We start from the raw sequence: 23,899 nt of genomic DNA on the forward strand, positions 1-23,899 counted from the left end.
TAAGAAAAGTGTGTTGTCTTGAGCCTATAAGATTGTGGTAATTTGTTATAATAGGTAACTAATATACTACCTAATTCATATTGACTTCCTCTGCTTCCTTGGCTTCTGCCTCATTTTCTTGACTTGACAATACGCATACAGTGACACCCATCTTAAACTCAAATACACCTTGATACTTTCATACTTGTCAGACCAGCAAAAACTAAAATGTTGGATAATTCCAAGATATGGTGAAGTAGAAATTCTCTTGTTCTGCTGTTTTTTTTTTTTTTTAAAGATTTTATTTATTTATTTGACAGAGAGAGACACAGCGAGAGAGGGAACACAAGCAGGGGGAGTGGGAGAGGGAGAAGCAGGCCTCCTGCGGAGCAGGGAGCCCGATGTGGGGCTCGATCCCAGGACCCTGAGATCATGACCTGAGCTGAAGGCAGACGCTTAACGACTGAGCCACCCAGGCGCCCCATCTTGTTCTGCTGTTTTGAATGTAAATAGATACAACCAGTTTAGGAAGTAATTGGTAAAATCTAGGAAAATTGAAGACGAACATGCTTTGCTATCCATGATTCTCCTTCTTGGCATAAATCCTACTAAACCTTTTATACATATGTACAAAGTAACATCCAAGAATATTCACTGTACAACCTTTAGATTAGTGAAGTACCAGGAGGGTGGTGCTGCTGTAACAAATACTTAAAAATGTGGAATGGCAGGGCCCCTGGGTGGCTCAGCTGGTTGAGCGTCTGACTTTTAGTTTCGGCTCAGGTCATGATCTCAGGGTGGTGAGATTGAGCCCCGCTTTGGGCTCTGCACTCAGCTTGGAGTTTGCTTCAGATTCTCGCTCCCTCTCCCTCTGTCTCATTCTCTCTCTCAAATAAAAAAAAAGTCTTTAAAAAAATGTGGAGTGGCGGGGTGCCTGGGTGGCTCAGTGAGTTAAGCATCTGCTTTTGATTCAGGTCGTGATCCCAGGCTCCTTGCTCAGTGAGGAGCCTACTTCTCCCTCTCACTCTGCCTGCCGCTCTCCCTGCTTGTGTGCGCTCTCTCTCTCTTTCTCTGTCAAATAAAAAAAAAAAAAAATGTGGAGTGGCTCTGGAACTGGGTAATGGGTAGAGGTTGGAAAAGTTTTGAGGTGCATGCTAGAAAAGGCTGACATTGCTGTGAACAGACCATTAAGGGTGATTCTGGTGAGAGCTCAAAAAGAGGAGGGCTGTAGGGAAAGCCTCAATCTTCTTAACTAATCCTGAACAGAATGGTGGTGGAACAGGGATGGTAAAGGCCATTCTGATGAGGTCTTCAATGGAAATGAGGAAGATTTTATTGGAGAATGGAGGAATGGCCATCCTTTATAAAGTGGCAAACAACTGAATTATGTTAATGTTCTAGTGTTTTGTGGAAGTTAGAACTAGCAAGTGTCAACCTACATAAAGTGGTAAACTGAGGCAAGCTCAAATTACCTAAAATTGAGTTTATTCGGGAATAGCAGAGGAATACAACTTGGGAAATGCAAGCTACAGGCCGGTCCATTCAATGTCTGGGTCGAATATTTATGGGCAAGGAATGCAATGAGGGGGAGTTTGAGCCAGATTCCAAGCAGCGAATTCATTGGCTTAAGGATGGGGAGAGATTCTTTTTTTTTTTTGGATGTTCATTGGTCAGGCAATAAGTCTTGGTCTTGGGTAAATCAGGCATTTAATGGAAATCAGTCTCTTGGTTCTTAAGTTCTATTCTCCTGAGGGCGCTTTTTTTTTTTAAAGGTTTTATTTATTTATTTGAGAGAGAGAGAATGAGCAGGGGGAGGGGCAGAGGGAGAAGCTGACTCCCCACTGAAGCAGGGTGCCTGAGGAGGGAGGTGGGGCTTGATTCCAGGATCCTGGGACCACGACCTGAGCCGAAGGCAGATAGATGCTTAACCGACTAAGCCACCCAGGGGCTGCCAAGGGCGCATTCTTGAGATTCTCTATTTCATAGCCTCTGGTTCCATTTGAGATTGAAATCCTTTCACACTAGCAATGAAATTGGATATTTAGCTGAAGCACTTTCTAAGCAAAGTGTTGCAGGAGCAGCCTGGTTCTTCCTGACTCCTTACGGTAAAATTTAAGAAGAGAGAAATGACTTAAAGATGGAAATGTTGATCAAAAAGGAACCAGACCTTAAATATTTGGAAAACTCTCAGTCTGTCCCTGTTGAAAGGAAGGAGAAAGGCTGTTTGGGAGAGAACACTAAGGGTGTGGCTAAGTGACCATTTGATGAGGAGATGAGTATGGATCAGCCCCGTTAGCAGAAGCCAGGTGCTATTCTCCAAGACAATGGAGGAATGACCGAGGATTCCTCTCAGAGTGACTCAAAGATCATCAGGCCTACCATTCCCACATAGACCCAGAGCAGGAGGGCAGGGAAGAGCAGTTTCAAAAGAGGGGTTGCTGGCACTTGCAGGAGCTCAGTGTGAGCTGCTGGGTACTGCCTCCCCTCGCACCACGCAACCACAACCACACACCCCACCATGCTCCTAGGCTGCCCCATGTGAGGAGCCAGTGGGCCCAGGTGCAATGTGGGTTGCAGTGGTTACCCCTGAGAGAGTGCAGGTAGCAAACTCTGGTGGTATCTCACTGCCTACCGAGTGTACAATCCCTGGGGACATGGCTGCCTTCACTTAAATTTCAAAGGATGGGACCTTGGGGCCATAAGACTGGTGCCCACAGGAGCCATGGCAGGTGAAACCACTCAAAGCCATGGGGGCAGGGCTGTTGGGAGCCTTGGGGCCCAATTTCTGCCCAACAAAGCTGGGAGAGCAGGACCACCAGCCCAGTGTGTCTGGAAGGTGGGATCCCTACCCCAGTGTACCTGGAGGGCAGAGCATCAAGTCAAAGAGGAATAATTATTCTCCAGTCTTAAGGTCTAATAGAATTTGCCTCCTTGGGTTTTGGACTTAACTCTGGACCTCATTCCTTTCTTCCTTCCTGTTTCTCCCTTTTGGAGTGGGAAAGTTAGTCCTGTGCCTGTCCCACCATTTTTGTTTTGGAAGCACATGGCATTTTTGGTTTCATGGGCTCACAGCTGGAGAGGAATTTGCCTCAGGATGAATATTGAGTCTCACCCATAACTGATTTAGATGATATTTAGATGAGATTTTGGACATTAGAGTTGATGACATGTGAGAAGGATATGGATTCTGGGGGGCCAAGGGTAAAATGCTGCAGACTGAATGCTTGTGTCCTCTCCAAATTCGTGTGCTTGAACCCTACTCCTCCCCCCACCCCCGCCCTGTGTGATGCTATTTGGAGGTGGGATCTTTGGGAGGTGATTAGGATCTTTGGGAGGGTGGAGCATTCATGAGTGGGATTAGTGTCCTTATAAAAGACCTCAGAGAGCTCCCTCTCCCCTTCTGCCACATGAGGACCCAGCAAGAAGACCACTGTCAATGAACTAGGAAGCTGGCTCTTACCAGACATTGAATCTGCCGGTGACTTGATCTTGAACTGTTCAGGCTCCAGAAATGTCAGAAATAAATTTCTGTTTATAAGCCATCCAGCCTATGGTATTTTTGTTACAGCAGCCCAGATGTACCAAGACATGAAGGTTGGAAAGAAATGAATGTCCGTCAATGGGAAATGGATGAACTATATGATATGGTTGCAGCAGTTAAAATGAATGAACTAATTCTACAGGTATAAACATGGGTAAACCTCATTGTTTTATTTTGAGAAATTGCCACAGCCACCCCAACCTTCAGCAACCACCACCCTGATCAATCAGCAGCCATCAACAGTGAGGCAAGATCCTCCACCAGCTGAAAACTCATCTTTCAGCAATAAAGGACCTTTGTATTAAGGTATGTACATTGTTTTTATTTTTTAAATTTATTTTTATTTTTAAAAATTTTACTTTTTTTTAAAGTAATCTTTACAACACAACGTGGGGCTCGAACTCACAACCCTGAGATTGAGAGTCGCACACTCTGCCAACTGAGCCAGCCAGGTGCCCCGGTACATTGTTTTTTAGACATAATGCTATTGCACACTTAAAAGATTACAGGATAGTGTACACATAACTTTTATATGCACTGGGGAACCAAAAAATTCATTTGATTTGCTTTACTGTGATATTTGTTTTATTGTGGTGTTCTGGAACCAACCCACAGCATCTCTGAGGTGTGACTGGACAACTCTAATTCTCATGTATGTTGTAATGTTTAAGAAAACAACAACACGCTTATTTGTCACAAAGGCATAAATCCAGGCACAGAGCAAGAGGAAAGAAAGAGCACAAAACTTAAGTGATTGCTGTCCTTTATTTCATTGTGATTTCACTGTGGGATAGTGAGAACAGGTAACCGGAGAGCTGGGGAAAAGGGACAGAGGCGAGGATGAATAAGGGCTGTTAGAAGTCTTCATTGTAGCTGTCAGTGAGGGTTTTTTGGAAACGTGTAATTTGCGGTGGGATTTGAGAAAGGAGTGAGGCAGCCTGGTGAACATAAGGCGAGGATATCACAGAGAACTGGATGATGAACAGTTTGCTTGAATAGTTAACCATTTAGGAATGATTCATGTAAGTCATCATTTACGCACATAAATCACAAAGAAGACCTAAAGTGTAGCAGAAAAACAAGAGGGGAGAGAGGAAATAGAATTACCTCCCAAACCCATCACTTTCAATTCCCGACAGGCTGAACTAAAACAGGACACAGGAAAAAAAAAAAAGGCAAGAGAAGGATTCCAGGACCAGGAATATAGCTCTCTAGGTGGCTCGTATCTTCTTGGAAGGGGAAATGGGATCCCAGCTGTACCGCTCCCTTTTTTCATTCAGACTTAAAATGTTTTGTGGTTGGGGTTGCTTGGCACAACACTGCCGTCTCCAAATAGAAAACCTGATCACAAGCTGCTTTTCCTCTGTGACATGCCACCTACATTGTAACGTGTTTCAGTGGCGAAATCACATGACATGCTTTCCAGTTCGCTAGAAAATGTTCTGCGCGTCACAAACGAAGTAACTTGCCAACATTTGCCTGAGTAATTCACATTTGGTTATGTATTCCTCTACTAAATGTAAGGTCCTGAAACAGTTAGGTGAAAGACGTGTTGCTAATGTATTAGCAGCTTGCAGAGTATCCGCGATGACTGACTGCAGTGCTCAATGAAAATACTATTACTCCAGCGATCACAGAGGGCTATACGTTCATTCATTGAGTTACGTACCCACAACACTCCAGAGTGTTACAAATCCACTTAACAGCCTTGAGTCCTGGGTTTTCTGTTCATATTTCTAAATTAGCATAAAGAAACACAAAATCCTAAGCAAGGAGAATCCCCACAGGCGACTGCCAAGAGGTTCTGTGTTTATTTTGGCATACATAAGAAATATTTTGAATTCCCAAAATGTAGAGCAGTTAAGAATTAAGAATGTGTGATTAAATGAGGCCAGCCTAATAGCTCTGGTCTTTAAAGAGTGTCTCCCTTCTAATGGGAGCACTGAAGCAGAAGTATATAAGTTCATGAATAAAATAGAGCAAAAGACTCATTTGGGCTGGATCATAGGGATAAGGTTCTTCCTTTCCTTCTCTTGCCTATCACCTCCTTATATCACCTGTGAGAAAAGGCAGCATCAGATAGACAAAATGCTCGCTGAAAATCTGTCTTTTTCATCCTTTTCTTCGACTCGCCAAGTCCCACTTTATCAGGTCTCTAGCTTTTTTTCATCATTAACTTTTGTTTCCCCCCACTCACTTAAAAGGGTGGAAGGGCAGCAAGTTAAAAGGCTGAGTTTCTACATATCCGAGAGAGGTCAGATTCCAGATGAAGCTTGGGGCTCCAGCCGACCTGTGGTAGACAGCTGTCGGCTCATCAGCTGTGGTTCTAACAGGCCACACTAGCTAGGCCTGGGCTCCAACAGTGACAGCTGCCGTGACAAACCTGCATCTCTGCTCCTCGCATACCTGAGATGCAGAGCCCCCTGGACAGGGACAAGGTAGGGCTGGCCCCTTGGCACTTAGGGCATCTGTCTATTGAAGAACTCTCCCATTCCTCTAAGGTAGTGTTTCTTAAAACTTTTGGACAAACATTCACAGCAGGAAATATATTTTACTTCCCAATCCATATTTGTTAGGGTCAGGAGAAAAGAAACCACAGGAAGTAGGGAGGCCTGGGTGGCTCAGTCGGTTAAGCGGCTGCCCTTGGCTCTGGTCATGATCCCAGGGTCCTGGGATTGAGTCCCACATCGGGCTCCCCGCTCAGTGGGGAGCCTGCTTCTCCCTCTGCCTGCCGCTCCCCCTTCTTGTGCTCTCTCTCTCTGGCAAATAAATAAATAAAATCTGGAAAAAAAAAAAAAGAAAGCAGAGGAAGTATTTCAACAGAGAGAATTGAACAGAGGGAATTAAGTAGATGTTGGAGGGTTGTAAAAATTGAAAAAGAATGCTGGAGTAACATGTCAGTCATGACTGCAAAGCAGTGATAGCCTCTGGGGTCAGAGGTCAGAGAGCAGAGAGGAGGATGGTGTTCTCAGAACCCAGCCTCCTAGAGCAGCAGCACCATAGACATGGGACCCAGACCTCTAAAGAAAGGCACACCTGACCATGCGGGTAAGTCTGGGGTGGAGGGAGGAGAGGTGCCATGAGTGTGGTTCTGGAAGTGCCACTAGAAGCTGGGACAGCAATTACTGGCACCAGGCTATTAGGCCATTGCTGGGGTGATGCTGACAGTAATCTAACAGGAGGCAACCATGTGAGCGAGGGGCTTCCTCTTCTTCCAGCCTTGTGTTCTTCCCTAGTGTACCCAGGAGTCAGCAGACAAAGGAGAAATGAGGGTTGCCTAGTTCCAGCTCCATCAGCACAAAGCAGGAGAGAGGGTAGGTTTGAAGCTGAAAGTCCACCGACTGTTGTCCAGTACTTGACCGGAACTATGTGCATACACTCTGCATTTTGTCCCTATTGCTTCTGTTTGATTCTACCTTACCCTACTCTGTTTTAAACATTAAAAAGCTGGAGAGGATGCATGAAATTGATTTCATGACCTACTAAACTTTGCTCTAGGACCTAGTCCATGACTTTGAGCGTTGGAATTCAGTGCCACTTACCTCCTGAACTCCTTCCATACTACAAGTGACCTAGAGGAACTGCCTCCTAAGGCTACCCATCCACTGAATATATACGGGGGCCCACACTTTTCCATAGGCTTTAGGGATACTTATATTAGGAGGCTGTAAATGTCCTTTATAGCACTAGAAGGGGGAGAGCTATGAGAGAGGAGGTATAACTCAGGAGAAAAGTTAAGGAGCCATCAATCAAAAATATTGTGTCCTTATATGAAAGGTATTATAAAGATGTATTTGGAAATACCCAGAAATGTACATCAGAGGAGCTTGAAATCAGTGAGGAGAAAAGACAAAAGCCAATGAGTAAACAACACACGAACTGCCACTAGGCGGTACGGTTGGTTGTCTAAGTGGGTGATATAGGCAGGAAATGTTGTGAGTACAGAGCAGGATGATATGATTGTGAGCAGGAATGATCAGGAAAGGCTTCATGTAGAGGTCTGAGTTAGTTTTTGTAGAAGAGGTGGAATTTAGGGTAAGGAGATAGCATTCCAGGTGAAAAAAACAGTATATAGAACAAGATAAGGAAATGCACAGCATTTCGGGGCAGTATTGGAGCTTGGGGATCAGAACTAGTGAGGGAAATCTGAGTGTCAACCAGAGCTGAGAGATGAAATGCTATACATGGAGAGGGTGTATTGATTGAATGTTGGGAGCTATTTCCACAGATAAGGAGCAGGTTGAAGAGGTGGTGAATAACACGATGAAGTAGGCTTTGAGGAGAACCAAGGTTGTGAACCACTAAGGAGGGTGACCAGCAAAGTCAAATGCTATACAGGTCAAGACTGAGAACTGAGGAAAAATGTCAGACTTTGAACCAGATGTCTCTCTCTCTCTTTAAGATTTTTATTTGAGAGAGAGAGAGAGAAAGAGCATGCGCACGAGAGGGGGGAGGGGCAGAGGGAGACGGAGAGAGGCAGACTCCTTGCTGAGTGGGGAGCCCGATGCGGGGCTCAATCCCAGGACCCTGAGATCCTGACCTGAGCCGAAGGCAGATGCTTAACTGACTGAGCCACCCAGGCACCCCTAGATGTTCTAAGTCTCTTTAATGAGGGCAATGGCTCATGACCATATTGTCTATGTAGATTCATCTGTTATTACTTTCAGATTTGCACAGTGTGTTTATTACTTGAACTAATCCAAAGTCTCCCGTGGAAACAATAAACTATTATCGGTCCTCATTCCTTCCCAACTGTCCATAGCCATGCTAGGTTTTCTAAGGCCCTGCTCATGGTCTTCCTTTGTGTGACCATCCTCCTTCAGCTTACTTGAAGGCAGCTGTTGCCTATCACTGCTGTCGTCATTCTCCTTAAGTGGCTTGTCCTGCTGAGCTGCTTCTCTGGGATTCTGACTTCAAAAAACAAGGAGGGTTACGTATTTGGGGCCTTGCATTTGCAGACTTCTTCATGACTGTAGACTGCACTACAACCCTGGCCAGCTGCCTTGTAAGTACAAATCACAAGGGAAATCAGATGAGGGATGGATGGATCAGGTGAACCTATCATCCCTACTACAAAAACATGTGTTCAGCTGAGAGCAGATCCGTATCATCTTCTCCAGGAGTAAAGGAGACTCTATTTATATGCTCATTATATATGCAGAGTTGTGATCAAATTGCTAGAGGTGACAAATCCAGATGTTGCTTCTATAAGGATGTCATTATTGCTATTAAGTATTAACTCAGATTTTGTTCTGGATTTTATTGCTTGAATGCTGTCATTACTTCTGCACAATATAAGCTGTGCTCACAGACTTTAGTTTTTCTTTCTCTCCGACATGAGGTTCTAGCTACTATCAACTGCTTCCTCATTTATACCGAATAGTTTTCATAATTGAACCCACTATGCAGGTAGCCTAGACAGGTCATGTGCATAAGCTTAATATTTATTGAGTATACTTTGGGCTGAATCAAACAGAATATGCAGATATATACTGAGTTTTAACATATGATTTTAATAGCCAGCACCAGAGTTCTCTTGGGGCAAGTACTTTGTGTTGGAAAATACTTTGATAACCAGTTGAGGAATGGAAGGTGGTCCTGAAGGTAGAGATTAGGAGACAGAGGTAACTAAAAGTACTGTATAAAGAGAGAAAAGAGGAAGGGAGAGATGGGACCAGGGAGATGGTGGTTAGTGCAGAGTTGCAGTTTCTGCTGAAAAAGAACGGGGGTTGGTGGATACCAATGCCATTGGGATACTGTAGGCCTTCCAAGACCAGGGAGTTCTAACTTTAGGTTATTGCATCCTTCATTTAAAACCCCTCAGTTGCTCCAAACCTTCAGAGGAGCCTGCTATACAAACAACCGAAGAAAAGGGTTTGATTTCCAAACTGTGTGTCAGCAGGAGGGAAAAGAGTTGCAGAAGGTGAGATGAGAGAGAGTCCATGTGTTCAGAGAAAGCAGGAACTCAGACCCAGAAATGACCCTGAAATTGTAACCCGCCCCCCTCCCCCCCCCCGCCTCGCCCCGAGGGAATGTACAATCTTGGAGAGAACATTGGCCTTTCCACAGGAGGTGGAAAAGGGACTTGAGTCAATTTCAACAAAATTTCTGTGGACAAGGTGACCCCGACTGAGAACCGGATGACATACACATAAGTAGCTTGCTATTTTCAATCATAATTTCTCAAGAGACATTTATTGGTAGAAAACGACAGGGTAATTTCCCCCCACTTTCTCCATTTACTTAATTCTCTAGGTCTCATTTTCCTTATCTGCAAAATCTGGAGATTGGACAGAGAACATCTCTGTGGTCTCTATTAGAGCCTACAGCTCTAATTATAATCTCACAGATGCAGAGAACAGATTGGTGGTTGCCAGAGGTGGGGGGTGGGTGGGAGTAGTGGAGCTAAATGGGTGATGAAGGGGGCCAAAGGGTACACATTTTCTGTTATAAAATAAATAAGTCCTGGGGATGTAATGTACAGCCTGGTCACTATAGTTAACAACACTGTACTGTATTTTTGAAAATTGCCAAGACTGATCTTACTTTTATGTTCTTTTTTTGAGGTACATTTACCTACAGTGAAACATGCAGATTTTACACGTACCATTCCATGAGTTTTGACAAACGTACATACCTCTGTAACCCAAACCCTAAGCAAGATAGAGAGCTTTTCCATCACTACCGAAAATTCCCTCTTCGGTCACACCCCACCCTCACCTCCAGGGTACCACTCTTCTGATTCTTATCACGAAGGATTAAATAAGTGAGATTTAAAAGTTGTTAATTGCCAGTCTTTGTTTTACAGCGCTAGGCATTATCTCCACTTCGCAGATTAAAAGGTTCAGCATCAGAGCGTTAAGTAAATTGCCCCTGGTTATCAGCTACCAAATGTAGGGGCTGGACGTGAACCGAGAAGCGGGTTTTAGAAGCCCATGCGCTTAACCTGTTTCTACTGCACCGCATCTCTGAGACGGGTCTTGGGAGAGTCCATAAAAGATTACCTCGGAAATACTACACATCAAAAATTGAGCCGAAATCAGTGCCACTTACAAGTTCTCAAATCTCAATAATCCTAAAGGCCATACGCATAACGCCTTACTAAAGGATTCGTTTCTAGCCCACTCCTCAGAAAGTGTTAGAAAGGTGTGAAAGATTGCAAACTCGGTTTTGCTGGTGAAAAGCCCAGAAAGGGTGGTTCCGGTTCCCACCACGCCACCCGGCAGAGCCAGCCAAGGACGCCCGCAGAGGCGGCGGGGGAGAGGCCGGACCGGACGACCTTTAAAGAGCCGGGCGCTGAGCCGCTCGGGCGCTCCTTCCTCTGACGCCACAGGCATCCTCCCAGAATAGAGCGGGCACCAACGCGCTCCGCCGACGACCCAGGACACGCGTCCTGCCAAGGGGATTAGACGCTGCCGCGGCAGGGCTCAGTGGGCAGTACCCGAGTTCAATTAGTCACTCGTCCTCCTCAATGTCACCGTCTCCCTCTCCCAGACGCACCCTTGCGCCTCCCTTCCCCCTCACCCGGGTGGGGTTCCCAGGCTCCTCCCCCGAGTTGACTCGGAGCCTCCGCGCTCCCCTCACCGCTAGGCCTGCAGCTGCCATGGCAACCGTACGCCGCCGCCACCGCCTCTTCTCGCACGTCGGGAACTAACGGACTCCGCGGCGGCGGCTGCCTGTGCCCCACCCCCACCCGGACCGCAACACCAACGGCCCGCCGATCTGCGCCACGTAGGTAATGAATCACACGGAGACGGGCGCAAGCAAGAGAGCAGGTGGTGGGGGTTCAGGTTCACAGCCCCACCCGGTCTCCCGCTGCCACGGCAGTGCGGCGGCGCGGGTCCTGGGGCGCGGTGAGGGGAGGTAGAGAACAGTGGGAGCGCGGGGCTCGCGGGGCATTATGGGGATTGTAGTTTAGCGGCTCCACAGGCTTGCGGCCTTGGCGGGGTGGCTTGGACCGGCGAACTACAAAGCCCGGCGGCCCTGACCAATGGGAAAGACCGATAAACTTTGAGCGGACCGGGCGAGAGAAAATCTTTGTGGTGCAGGGGCTCTTGGGTGGTCGCGGAACTGGGCTCTGCGCTGGGAAAGGGAAGTGGAGGTGAGACTTGGGCTTCCCGCCCTGCCGCTTGGCCCGCCCCGGCTAACAGCTCTCAGCCCCACCCCGACTGGGCTGGGCCACCGCCCCGCAAAGTCTCAGGGATGAGCAGCCGCCCCAGCTTCAGGGCCTCGGGCCTGCGGCGCCTCTGACCCTCCCAGGTTGCTGCCTCTCGGTGCCGAACCGTATGTATGGCACACATTTGATGTGAGACCCGAGAAACTTTTTTTTTTTAACAGGCCTTTCTCCTTTCCCTAATACGTTTATTTTAGGTATTTAATCATGTTTATTCTGAAGTAGCTCAGAGGTGTTTGCATATTAAACCCATTAATAATTACTCAAAGGGCATTAATGTTTAAAGGTCAAGTGTAGAAGTAGAGACCATGCTATTTTATAGTAGTATCTTTTTTTTTAAACCGTTTTGCCTTTTGCATTTATTGAGGGTCAAGATTGCAGAACGAGTACCCCCACACCCCACTTACTAGCTTGAATACTGCCTACATATATTTTGATTCTATTTTGAAGATTAGTTTAACTTTAACTTACTAGTGATTTTTAAAGCACAGGCTTGTCTTTTTTTTTTTTTTTTTTAGCAGTGGGTAGTAATAATTATTTTCTTTGGTTATTTCAGTGTTCTTCAGAATTTGTCAGGAGCATGTTTTCAAAATGAAAAATGCCATGTTCTACTTAAATACTCTGCAATACACCTTAGTCCTTAGAGTTGGCTCAGGTCCTGGTGGTAAGGAAGCCAACACAGATTTAGAAAACCTGCCTTGATTGCCCTTTAACATTTTTTTAACAAGTAGATAACCGTCCTAGAAATTTGTTATTTTATATAGTATGTAGAAAAATTGTTGATAGAACAGTGGGCTTATTTTGTGTGTGTTTGATTATTATTATTTTTTTTTATTAGAGGGAGAGAGAGTCTTAAGCAGACTCCTGGCTTTATCTCACGACCCTCAGATCACAACCTGAGCTGAAATCAAGAGTCAGATGCTTAGCTGACTGTACCACCCAGGTACCCCGTGTGTGTGTTTTCAACAAGAAAACAACACAAGGCCACTACAAAATGCCCTTTTTCTCAATTAAAATGAGGCTGACTTGTAAATTTTACTTAAAGTACCAATTTTGTACAAGGAGATGGAAAGTAAATTTAGAAAGACCACTAGAAAAAAAAATTGAGGCCTTATGGTATATAGTACAGGAGTTGGAAGCATTTTACTTGTTTATTAAGATTTGTTAAGAACCTATGATATTATAGGTATTATGCCTGGTAGTGGGAATAAAAAGATGATAGAAGAGAGTCTGTGTTCTGCATGAGGAAACAGTCATGTCATGACAATAGTATGATAGAGGTAAGTGCAAGTTGCCATAGGAGCCCAGAGAGGGAATAAACGGTAATATAACAGTAACATTTATTGAATACTTGATTTCAGTGAGGCACTGTATGGTATTTTGCACGTAGCTCATTATTTAATCCTCATAAAAAATCCTAGCTACTGTTATTTAGAGATGAGGAAACACACTGAGAGATCTTGTTCAGAGTCAGCTGATAAAGTTTGAAGCTGGGATTTTAACCCAGGTGGGTCTAACTCATTTAAGTCATGATCTCAACCACTGATGCCATTCTCTGTACCCATTGGTAGAAAGATCCTGATTCTGTCTAAGGAGATTGGGGAAAGTTTCCAGTATGATGTGACATTTGACTTGTGTTAAGTTGAGTAACCTTTCACTGGGAGAGAAGATGAGGAAAGTCATTTTAGGCAAATGGCACAACAGAAGAAAGGATAGATTCCAGTGTTTTGTGTTTGGAGAACCCTAGGTCATTCTGATGCCTGAATCCCAGAGTACTTGCAGTGTAGTGGGGGGAAGAGGCCAGATCTTAAAGTACTCGGTACTGTGATAAAGAGTTTATAGTGTTTTGTTTTTTTCTGGGGGGGGGGCAACCATTGAAGAATTTCAAATGGAGTAGTGGTGTTATTGGGTTTGTATTTTAGAAAGATAACTCCAGCTGAAGTGTGGAGAAGGACCTTGGAGAGGGGAGAATAGAGTGGTATAGGGAAACCAGTTTTAGGGGGAAAAAGTACAATAGAAAAATGAAGAAAAGTCTGAAAAGCAGTTGGGGTTATGGAAAGACAGGGATTGTAGAAGTATTTAAGGGATAAAATTGAGACGACTTCAGTTGGGGGCTAGAAAGTTTTGGAACCCTAAGACAAATGATTCCTAGTTTTCTGGCTAGGATGTCTGTGAGGATAGTGAAACCATTGATTTGAGAGGATGAGGAGCAGGGTTTTGTTGGAGTGAAAGATAAAGGTCAGTTCAGTTCTAAGCATTTATTCAAAGTTCCTGTGGGATATTCAGGTAAGGATGCATTTGGATCTGGAGCTCAGGAGAGAGTTCAGGGCTGGAGGTATGGGTTTGCATGTGCATAAGTAGTTGAAATTACAGGAGAATGGATCAACTCACATTGGAGGAATGTTTAGAAATGAAAAAGGAAAAGTTTGGAACTCTTGGGAAGGAATAGCATTGTGTGTGTGTGTGTGTGTGTGTGTGTGTGTTTTGAGGTGGGGGAGTGGGACCATGTTTGGAAGGAAGTGGGAGAAGTACCCACAAATGAGACTGAGAGGTTGGGAGGCAGAGAAGACTCGGAGCGAGCATGCATAACAAATGACAAAGGAGAGGAAAGTAAGAAGCTGGAATGGTCCAGAGTATCATGTGTCTTGGAGAGGGCAAGTAAGGTAAAGATTGAAACATGTCCAATGGATTTGGTGGCTGTAAAGTATTTCTAAACTACTTTGCAGAAATGAAGAGGAATGTGAGCTTAGGCTACTTGAAAAACAAGTTTAAATTTTCCTTGATAATACATATACAAAAGAAAATAGAATAATGAACTCCCCATGTAGTCATCACTTTCCTTGAAGAATGAACACATAACCAATTTTGTTTCGTCTGTTACTCCTTCCCCCAAATGGATTATTTTAAAGCTAAACTCAGATATCATATCTTTTTATCTGTAATTATTTCAATATGTATCTTTAAAATTAAGGGTTCTTGGGGTGCCTGGCTGGCTCAGTCAATAGAGTGAGCAACTCTGGATCTCGGGGTTGTGAGTTCAAGCCCCACGTTTGGGTGTAGAGATTACTTAAATAAATAAACTTTAAAAAAGAATTAAGGATTCTTAAAAAAAACAAACAAACCCTGTAATATTATTCTCTTTACTTGACAGTACTTCCTTAATATGAAATTTCCAGGCACACTTCTCTTTAAGAAAAGAAAAGAAAGAGATGAGGCAGTAACTAAAAACGGTTTGTAGGTATTCTTTTTTTTTTTAAAGATTGATAAACTGTTAGGGAAAGAGCCAATAAAGAGGAAATGTTTGAAGATGTAGGAGATGAGAAGAGGAGATAGCTGATAGAGGTCTCTGAAAGTGTAGGAAAAGGATGGGATGAGCAGGGTGGAAGAATTAGTCTAGAATTATTTATATTTTGTAAGTATCAACTAAGTGCTCGCTGTGATCCTAGGCAGTGTGCTAATGTTGACAGGAGGAGAGATGCACTGAAAAAGAAAGAAAAGAAGTGAGAATAGATAAGTATATTTATAGGTTGGGTGGTAAAAGGTTAGAGAGTTCAAACTTAGGTTCTCTAAGAGGTAGATAGGAATCAAGGTCAATTGATGAGGGCAGATTGGTTTAGGAAAGCAGAATGGCGGAGATTTGGAATAGCCACTGTGGAAAGCTAGGACAGGTTAAGAATGGTTTCATCGAGCTGAGATTAGAATTCAGTAATTTTCAATGACAGCAAAACACAAGGTTGTGTGATATTTTTTTTCCCTTAAATTTTGATTTACTATGGGAGAGCTTAAAATATTGAGGAAACCAATAGCCTAAGGTCTTACTAAAGAGAAGAGAATCCAGGCCAAGAACTTATGATTGAGTATTCTTCAACAACTTTAGATTTATTCACTTAACTGATAATTATTATCTATTTTGTGTAAATATCACAGTAAAATTAGAAAGCTCTTACAGATCCTTTGGATTAATACTTCATACTTTATTTTCTCAACATGCACAGTGGTATTCTTTTATAGAGAACATTTCTTCAAGATCATTTGCTGAGTATGGTATAGTGGAAGGGGTCAGATACATCTTTTGTCAATTCTGGAACTACAGCTTATTTTCTTTGTGATCATGGACAAGTTTCCAAACCTGTCTCCTTACTAAAAAAATATACTTTTTATAAGATTTTTGGGAAGAATAGACACTTTAATGGAGGTAAACCCTAAGTGCCCAGTGATTGAAGACCTTTCTCTTCCCTTTGTCCCCCTTAGCAACAGCGCGTACCGGGATTGTCGGTTCTGTTTGACGAGAGGCCACGTTCTGTGACTTTACCTGATCATATTAAGCATGTAGATCAAGGTAGTAGGTACATTACGGAATAATGATTTGTTCTATAAAAGGATTCATCAGTTATTCTTTTAAGGGAGGCTTCCTGAAATGCTGTAAAATGTTATTTTATAGACTATTAATAAATTAACATCTTTGCCTTGGTTTCATCTTCAAAGAAATTTGGAATTCTGCTGCATGATTTGAGATCCCAGTAGCCCTAAAATTCTTCAGTTGTCTGACTATATCTCATTTCTGGATTGATTTATATTATGATGTCACTAATTTTGAGCATCAGTTTGTAAATGGAAATATGTATATTTTAATGTTCTCATCATTATTTCAAACACTTTTTCTCCTAGATAACTCATATATGGTAGGCCTAGTGAAATAATGCCTTAGAATACTTAGTAAAAGTTAGGTATATACAGGCATTAGCTAGATAAATTTAAGGCATAGATTGTGAGAGTAGTTTAAAAGAAACCAAAGGAGTGTTTTCCAAGGTGAGTTGTTTAATGTCCACTAGATGTCTTTATGTTTCTTTTGTTGTGGATGGTTTGATTATGATCCTGTTTGAAGGTATGGAGATGGAATAAATGACCTTTTAAGTCCCTTTCCAACTTTGTAATTCTTTTTTTTTTTTTTTTAAAGATTTTATTTATTTATTTGACAGAGAGAGACACAGTGAGAGCAGGAACACAAGCAGGGGTGTGGGAGAAGGAGAAGCAGGCTTCCTGCCGAGCAGGGACTCGATCCCAGGACCCTGGGATCATGACCTGAGCCGAAGGCAGACGCTTAACGACTGAGCCACCCAGGCGCCCCCCAACTTTGTAATTCTTAATTAGTAATTGTCCATTAGTAATTGTTGATTAAAAGCTCCTATTAAGCAGCCTATTAAAAAGTGAGTTTTGTTTATTTATTTTTTAAGTTTTTATTTAAATTCCAGTTAGTTGGGGGTGCCTGGGTGGCTGAGTCTTTTAAGTGTCTGCCTTTGGCTCAGGTCATGATCCCAGGATGCTGGGATCCAGCCCCCCATCTGGCTCCCTGCCCGGCAGAAGCCTGCTTCTCCCTCTGCCCCTCACCCTGCTCATGCTCTCTTGTTCTCTCAAATAAATAAATAAAAATCTTTAAAAAAAATAAATTCCAGGTAGTTAACATACAGTGTGATATTAGTTTCAGGTGTACAATATAGTGATTCAGCACTTTCATACAACTGGTTGCTCATCACAACAAGTGCACTCTTCATCCCCATCACCTATTTCCCCCATCCTCCCATCCACATCCCCTCTGGTGGCTATCAGTTTGTTCTCTATAGTTAAGAGTCTGTTTCTTGGTTTGCCCCCCCCCCCACCCTTTTTCCCCTTTGCTTGTTTGTTTTTTGTTTCTTAAATTCCACCTATGAGTGAAGTCACATGGTATTTGTCTTTAACTTACTTCGCTCAGCGTAATACTCTCATGTCGTTTCAAATGGCAAGATTTCATTATTTTTTAAAAGTGAGCTTTAGTTTGAAATTTTTATTCTTTCTAATATTTTTTTGGTATGAAGATATTTTTTGTAAATGCTTCTATAACTTATAAACTTCAGCTTCATTTATTTCATTTATATCAATAGCATGTTCCTTCATTCTCTTGGATTCCTCTGTACCCATCAGTGTCTTTATACTTAAATATCCTTTCCTTTCTGACGATTTTCCCTTCCATTTTTCTTGGTGATTAGGAGGTAGGAGGAAATGAATGAGAGGGAATCAGTAAGTTCTGTTTTGTTTTTCTTATCTGCTCATGGGAGAATATGGATGAAACTAGTATTTAATATATACTTCCTGGTGTGAATATAGGTATTTTTATACTCCTCTTATTTCCTCTGCCTTATTATATATTCTTTGGAGTAAAGAATTATATGGGCCTTACATATACATGGGTGTTTGCTAAATGGGGGGTAGGTATTTACTAAATAGTGTAGAGTGGATAATGAACGTTTGAGTGAATGGATATGATAACATTAATTGTTTAAAGACTACTTGATAAAGTAATATGATGCAGACAGGGTTTTGAAAGGTTTTCTGTAATCTTTCGAATACCATGAAATTAAGGACAGTAGTATTTAATTATATAGGCAATGAATAAAATACATTATTTCATCTCTACTAGTTAGCTTTTAATTTTTTATTTTTGGATTAGCTATATGACTTTGAAGGAGCTGATGTATTTTGAAGGAATTTGAGGCAGTAGAGTATAATGAGCCAACAGTGCAGGCTCTGAGTTTAGACACATCTGGGTGTAAATCCAGGCTCTGGGCAAGTTTAAATTCTTTAAAGCCTCAGCCTCCTCTTCTATTAAATGGGGGTAACCATTTTTATTTAGTAGTGTGATGAGGATTAAATGAGATAATGACTAGACAGCCATTTTTATCGTATTTCCTGATGCGGAATAAATATTCAGTGAATGTTACTATTGTTTTTATGTTAAAGGCTACTTAAGTACTTAAGATAAAATTTATAGTTTAAGCTGCTATCTTGAGACAGTGTGGCAGATAATAAACATTCTCTGCTGCTTCAATGTTTTTTGTTTTTGTTTTTTTTCTAAATATTTTATTTATTTATTTGACAGAGAGACAGCGAGAGAGAGAGAGAGAGAGAGAGAGAGAGCGAGAGCGCACAAGCCGGGGCAGTGGGTGAGGGCGAAGCAGGCTTCCCGTGGAGCAGGGAGCCCGATGCGGGGCTTGATCCCAGGACCCTGGGATGATGACCTGAGCCACCCCAGTGCCCTGCTGCTTCAATGTTTTAAAAAGAATTGAGGGGCACCGGGGTGGCTCAGATGGTTAAGCGTCTGCCTTCGGCTCAGGTCATGATCCCAGAGACCTGGGATCGAGTCCCGCATCGGGCTCCCTGCTCCTTGGGAGCCTGCTTCTCCCTCTGCCTCTCTCTCTCTCTGTCTCTCGTGAATAAATAAATAAAATCTTTAAAAGAAAAAAAAAAAAAAAGAATTGAGTACATGGGCAGAAATGGTTTTAGTGGTTACTTTTTAGAAACATTTAAGCTCTTAGAATGATCTCTTTAGATTCTTTTATTTTGTACGGACAGTCATTTTTCTGTTTCCTAAGTATTTGAGAAGTGAGCTTAGAAACAGATGCAAAGGCTTTGTTGCTATAGACATTTTCCTGTTGCGTCTGAGTTTGTGATGAAGTCCTGTTCTCCATTATTCATGGCAAGCTACGATCCTTGAGCATATAACCCATCATAAAGAGATGGGAGGTATTGTGGCTTTCAAAGTGAACTGTTTTGGTGACTAGTACTTACATAGTAAGTTAATTTATTGCTATTAAACCTACTTTAAGATGCAGTAATTTGAGCAGTTGTGGTTATGTGTTTTTTAAAATTACTTGGACTTAGAGCAGTCATTGCATGAAATAGACTGGACTTTGGTGATTTCAATAAACTTTTTTTTTTTTTAAATATGTAGAGGCTGAACATTGGTAGAATTCAGTGTGGTACAACATGCTTAAAATCAAATCTGATTTGTTGTTTTGCTACCACTGTTCTAACTTGTATTATTTTGTTCACATTGCTGTAGTTGAGGCCGCTTCAGTGTTTTTAAAATAAATATTTCAGGAATTTGCAACTCATAGAAGGAAAAGGAACATTCTGAGATAATTATGGAAGTGTGAGAATGAAAAGAGCTTAAAGCAATAATTTTTTCTTAAGCTTCATGTGTATTATAAGTATAACTGAATTAGATATCACTCACCTAAAAAATTAGTTTGAAAAAATGTTTTCCTTCCTATTTTAAAACCACTACTGTGGATACAAAAGAATTATTTGTGACATCTTAAGCAGTTTAGGTTCTCCGTATAAGCTAGTTTTTGATTTTCCCAAACATATGCCTTAGTCTTGGTATGAGATAAAAATCCAAGTGTGTTGGGAGAGAAAGCTCTTTGTGAGAGAGAGAGAGAGAGAGAGAGAGAGTGTGTGTGTGTGTGTATGTATGTATTGTGGGAGGATGGCAGTTCAAAGGAGAAGAGGGTGTGGTTGTAGATGTAATGTAGCTGGAGAGATAGGTTGGAATCAGGATTTTATTTGATTTGTTAGGCTTAGATATGAGTCCTGAAAGAGACAAATCATAATTATATAGGACCAAATGAAACAATATTCTTTCTTTTTGGTCTGAGCATGAACTTGAGCAGAGCTCTTCTCATTCTGAGCATAGAACTCTCCTTGAGCAAAGAACTCTCCTTGAAGATATTACTTGGATCATTCTGTGTAGGGCAACATTACTGGATCAGTTCAGCAGTAAATACTGCAAGAAGATGCTGGATTCATTTTTGAATACATGATAAACTCAAAATAAGAGAAGTATTATCAAGCATTAGACATTGCTTAAAGCAGTTCATGCTTTCTTTAGATGTAACCTGACATTTTAAAAGTCCTAGAAACTTCTGGGGCGCCTGGGTGGCTCAGTCCGTTGAGCATCTGCCTTCGGCTCGGGTCATGATCCCAGGACCCCAAGAATCCTGCTTCTCCCTTTCCCTCTGCCCTTCCCCCCTCTTTGTGTTCTCTCTCTCTCTGTCAAATAAATAAAATCTTTGAAAAAAAATTAAAAGTCCTAGAAACTTCTAATTTATATTAAAGGCAATTTAGAAAAAACCCTCTATATTTCAAGATTATGGTTAAGAGTAACTAAAGTTAGGATACAGCTTCTAGGAATTTATTTATTATTTTTTTAAAGATTTTATTTATTTATATGAGAGAGAGAGAGCACAAGTGGGGTGAGGGTCAGAGGGAAAAGAGCCTCCCTGCTGAGCAGGGAGCCCGATGTGGGACTCTATCCCAGGACTCTGGGATCATGACCTGAGCTGAAGGCAGACGCTTAACGACTGAGCCACCCAGGCACCCAATTTATTGTTTTTTTTATAAAGACTTTATTTATTTCTTTGAGAGAGTGAGAGAGAGCATGAGCAGGGGGGAGAGGGAGAAGAGCCTCCCCGCTGAGCAGGGAGCCCAACTTGGGGCTCAGTCTGTCACAGGATCCTGGGATCATGACCTGAGCCAAAGGCAGATGCTTAACCTACTGAGCCACTTCTAGGTGTTTATAATGCCTAGGTGCCCCACTTCTAGGCATTTATAATGAAAACTGGGTCAGTTGATTTCTTGTTGTTTTTGAGGAAAAATTAGCTGCTCTAAACCTCTATATTAATGTGCAGTAAAAATAATAGCTTACATCGAATCAGTGCTCATTATTTGCTAGGAAAGATGCTAATATATTATAACATTTAGTTTTTGACTTTATGATGATAAATATTATTTTCCTTATTGTATAGATACAGAACTAAGGCCTAGAGAAATTACGTGATTTGCCTGAGGTCACAACTCAAAATTTGTGGAAATTAAATAAAAATGGTTACCCCCATTTAATAGAAGAGGAGGCTGAGGCTTTAAAGAATTTAAACTTGCCCAGAGCCTGGATTTACACCCAGATGTGTCTAAACTCAGAGCCTGCACTGTTGGCTCATTATACTCTACTGCCTCAAATTCCTTCAAAATACATCAGCTCCTTCAAAGTCATATAGCTAATCCAAAAATAAAAAATTAAAAGCTAACTAGTAGAGATGAAATAATGTATTTTATTCATTGCCTATATAATTAAATACTACTGTCCTTAATTTCATGGTATTTGAAAGATATTACATAAAACCTTTCAAAACCCTGTCTGCATCATATTACTTTATCAAGTAGTCTTTAAACAATTAATGTTATTATCATATCCATTCACTCAAACGTTCATTATCCACTCTACACTATTTAGTAAATACCTACCCCCCATTTAGCAAACACCCATGTATATGTAAGGCCCATATAATTCTTTACTTCAAAGAATATATAATAAGGCAGAGGAAATAAGAGGAGTATAAAAATACCTATATTCACACCAGGAAGTATATATTAAATACCAGTTTCATCCATATTCTCCCATGAGCAGATAAGAAAAACAAAACAGAACTTACTGATTCCCTCTCATTCATTTGCCTGGATTTATACTCAGGTTTTTCTGCTTGAAATTTTTATATTGCCTTCACACTTGAATAGTTTAGTTTGGTATACCATTCTAGGTTGCAACACCCACCCGCACCCCACCACACCCCCTTTAGCACTTGGAAGATATAATTTCACTGACTCCAGGTTTCCATTGTTGCTTTTGAAAAGTTAGCGCTCTTTTCTTTGAAGATATTTTAGTATTTCTCTCTGTTGCCTTTAACATTCTTCAGTTTTACTACTTTGTCTCTAGGTGTGGACTTATTTTTATCTATTTTTTTTTTTTTTTAATTTTTTTTTTTTATTTATTCATTTGCGAGAGAGACGGAGAGAGAACAAGCAGCGGGAGAGGGAGAAGCAGGCTCCCCGCTGAGCAAGGAGCCCGATGCGGGACTCGATCCCAGGACCCTGGGATCATGACCCGAGCCGAAGGCAGACGCTTAACCATCTGAGCCACCCAGGCGCCCTATCTATTTTGAAATAGTTATTATCTTCCATAAATTTTGGAAATTTCTTAGCCATTATAGCCTGAAGATTGACTTCTCTTTTTTTCTTTCTGGAATTCATAATAGACCTATCATGGACCATCTCTTTCTATTCTCTGCATTTCTTATCTTTGCTTACTTATTCTGTCTCTATAAGCTGCATTCTGGACAATTTCTTCAGCTCTGTCTTCTGGTTTCTTGGTTCTTTTTTCATCTTGTGTTTAATCTGCTCTTTCCCTATTAGTCCATTGAGCTTTTAATTTCAATGACTATTTTTTATTTATTTTTTATTTTATTTTATTATTTTTTTTAAACATTTTTTAAAAAGATTTTATTTATTTATTTGACAGAGAGAGAGATAGCGAGAGCAGGAACACAAGCAGGGGGAGTGGGAGAAGGAGAAGCAGGCATCCCACTGAGCAGGGAGCCTGATGCGGGAATTGATCCCAGGACCCTGGGATCATGACCCGAGCCAAAGGCAGACACTCAACAACTGAGCCACCCAGGTGCCCCATCAATGATTATTTTTTAATGCTAGAAGTTTGTTTTGATTCTTTTTCATATGTGTCTATTCATTTTTAATGTCTTTTCTGTGCTTTTAAATATACTTATTTTATAGTAAATAATAGATTATCAGGTGCTTTAGATAATAACATTAATTCTGCTATATGTTGTAGCATTTGACTCTCTCTCATGGTAGATTGTATTTTTTTTTTTTTTTTTTTGTATCTTGAAGTTTTAGATATAACCTCAGTGCAAATTCTATGAGGCTTGATAAAAGAATATATGCTGTACTTTTTTTTCTTGAAAAGTGCCTATGGAGAACTGGTGAATAAATAAACAGATTTTAGTATATCCATATAATGAGATACTACTCAGCAATAAAAAGCATGTAATTATTGATACATGCAACAACATGGTTGAATCTCAGAGGCATTATTCTAAATGAAAGAAGCCAAACACCAGAATACATACTGAGTGATTCTATTTATATCACATTCTAGGACAGACAAAACTATGATATGTGAACAGAAGAATGCATCATGGGGGTAGAGATTGACTGCAAAGTGGCAGGAAGGAATTTTCTCGGTGATGGGAATGTTCTCTATGTCCACGGTGGTGGTGGATATGCAACTGTATACATTTTTCAAAAGAAATCAAATCATACGATTTAAATTAGTGAATTCCATTGTATAAAAGTTATATCTCAATAAAACTGATTTTAAAAAAGCAGGTAAGGGGCACCTGGATGACATAGTCGGTTAAGCATCTGACTCTTGGTTTCAGCTCAGGTCATGATTTCTGCTTTGTGAGATCTAGCCTTCTGTCGGGTACTGCACTCAGCATGGTGTCTGCTTGAGATTCTCCCTCTCCCTCTGCCCCTCCCAC

At 41.6% G+C, this 23,899-nt stretch overlaps 1 protein-coding gene across 10 annotated transcripts in view; it reads left to right on the plus strand.

Annotated features, from left to right (window-relative positions):
• Positions 1-23,899, plus strand: part of KATNAL1 (katanin catalytic subunit A1 like 1) — a 198,102-nt gene that overhangs the window by 70,379 nt on the left and 103,824 nt on the right. For 5 of the 10 annotated variants that reach the window (XM_036119082.2, XM_036119043.2, XM_078070507.1 and 2 more), the window contains exon 1: positions 11,680-11,825. The gene's annotated coding sequence lies outside the window, so the exon portion shown is untranslated. The other 5 variants (XM_078070506.1, XM_036119060.2, XM_036119052.2 and 2 more) reach the window with 5 other exon arrangements.

Source organism: Halichoerus grypus, chromosome 4, assembly GCF_964656455.1.
Source record: "Halichoerus grypus chromosome 4, mHalGry1.hap1.1, whole genome shotgun sequence".
In the NCBI taxonomy this organism is placed as follows: Eukaryota; Metazoa; Chordata; class Mammalia; order Carnivora; family Phocidae; genus Halichoerus; species Halichoerus grypus.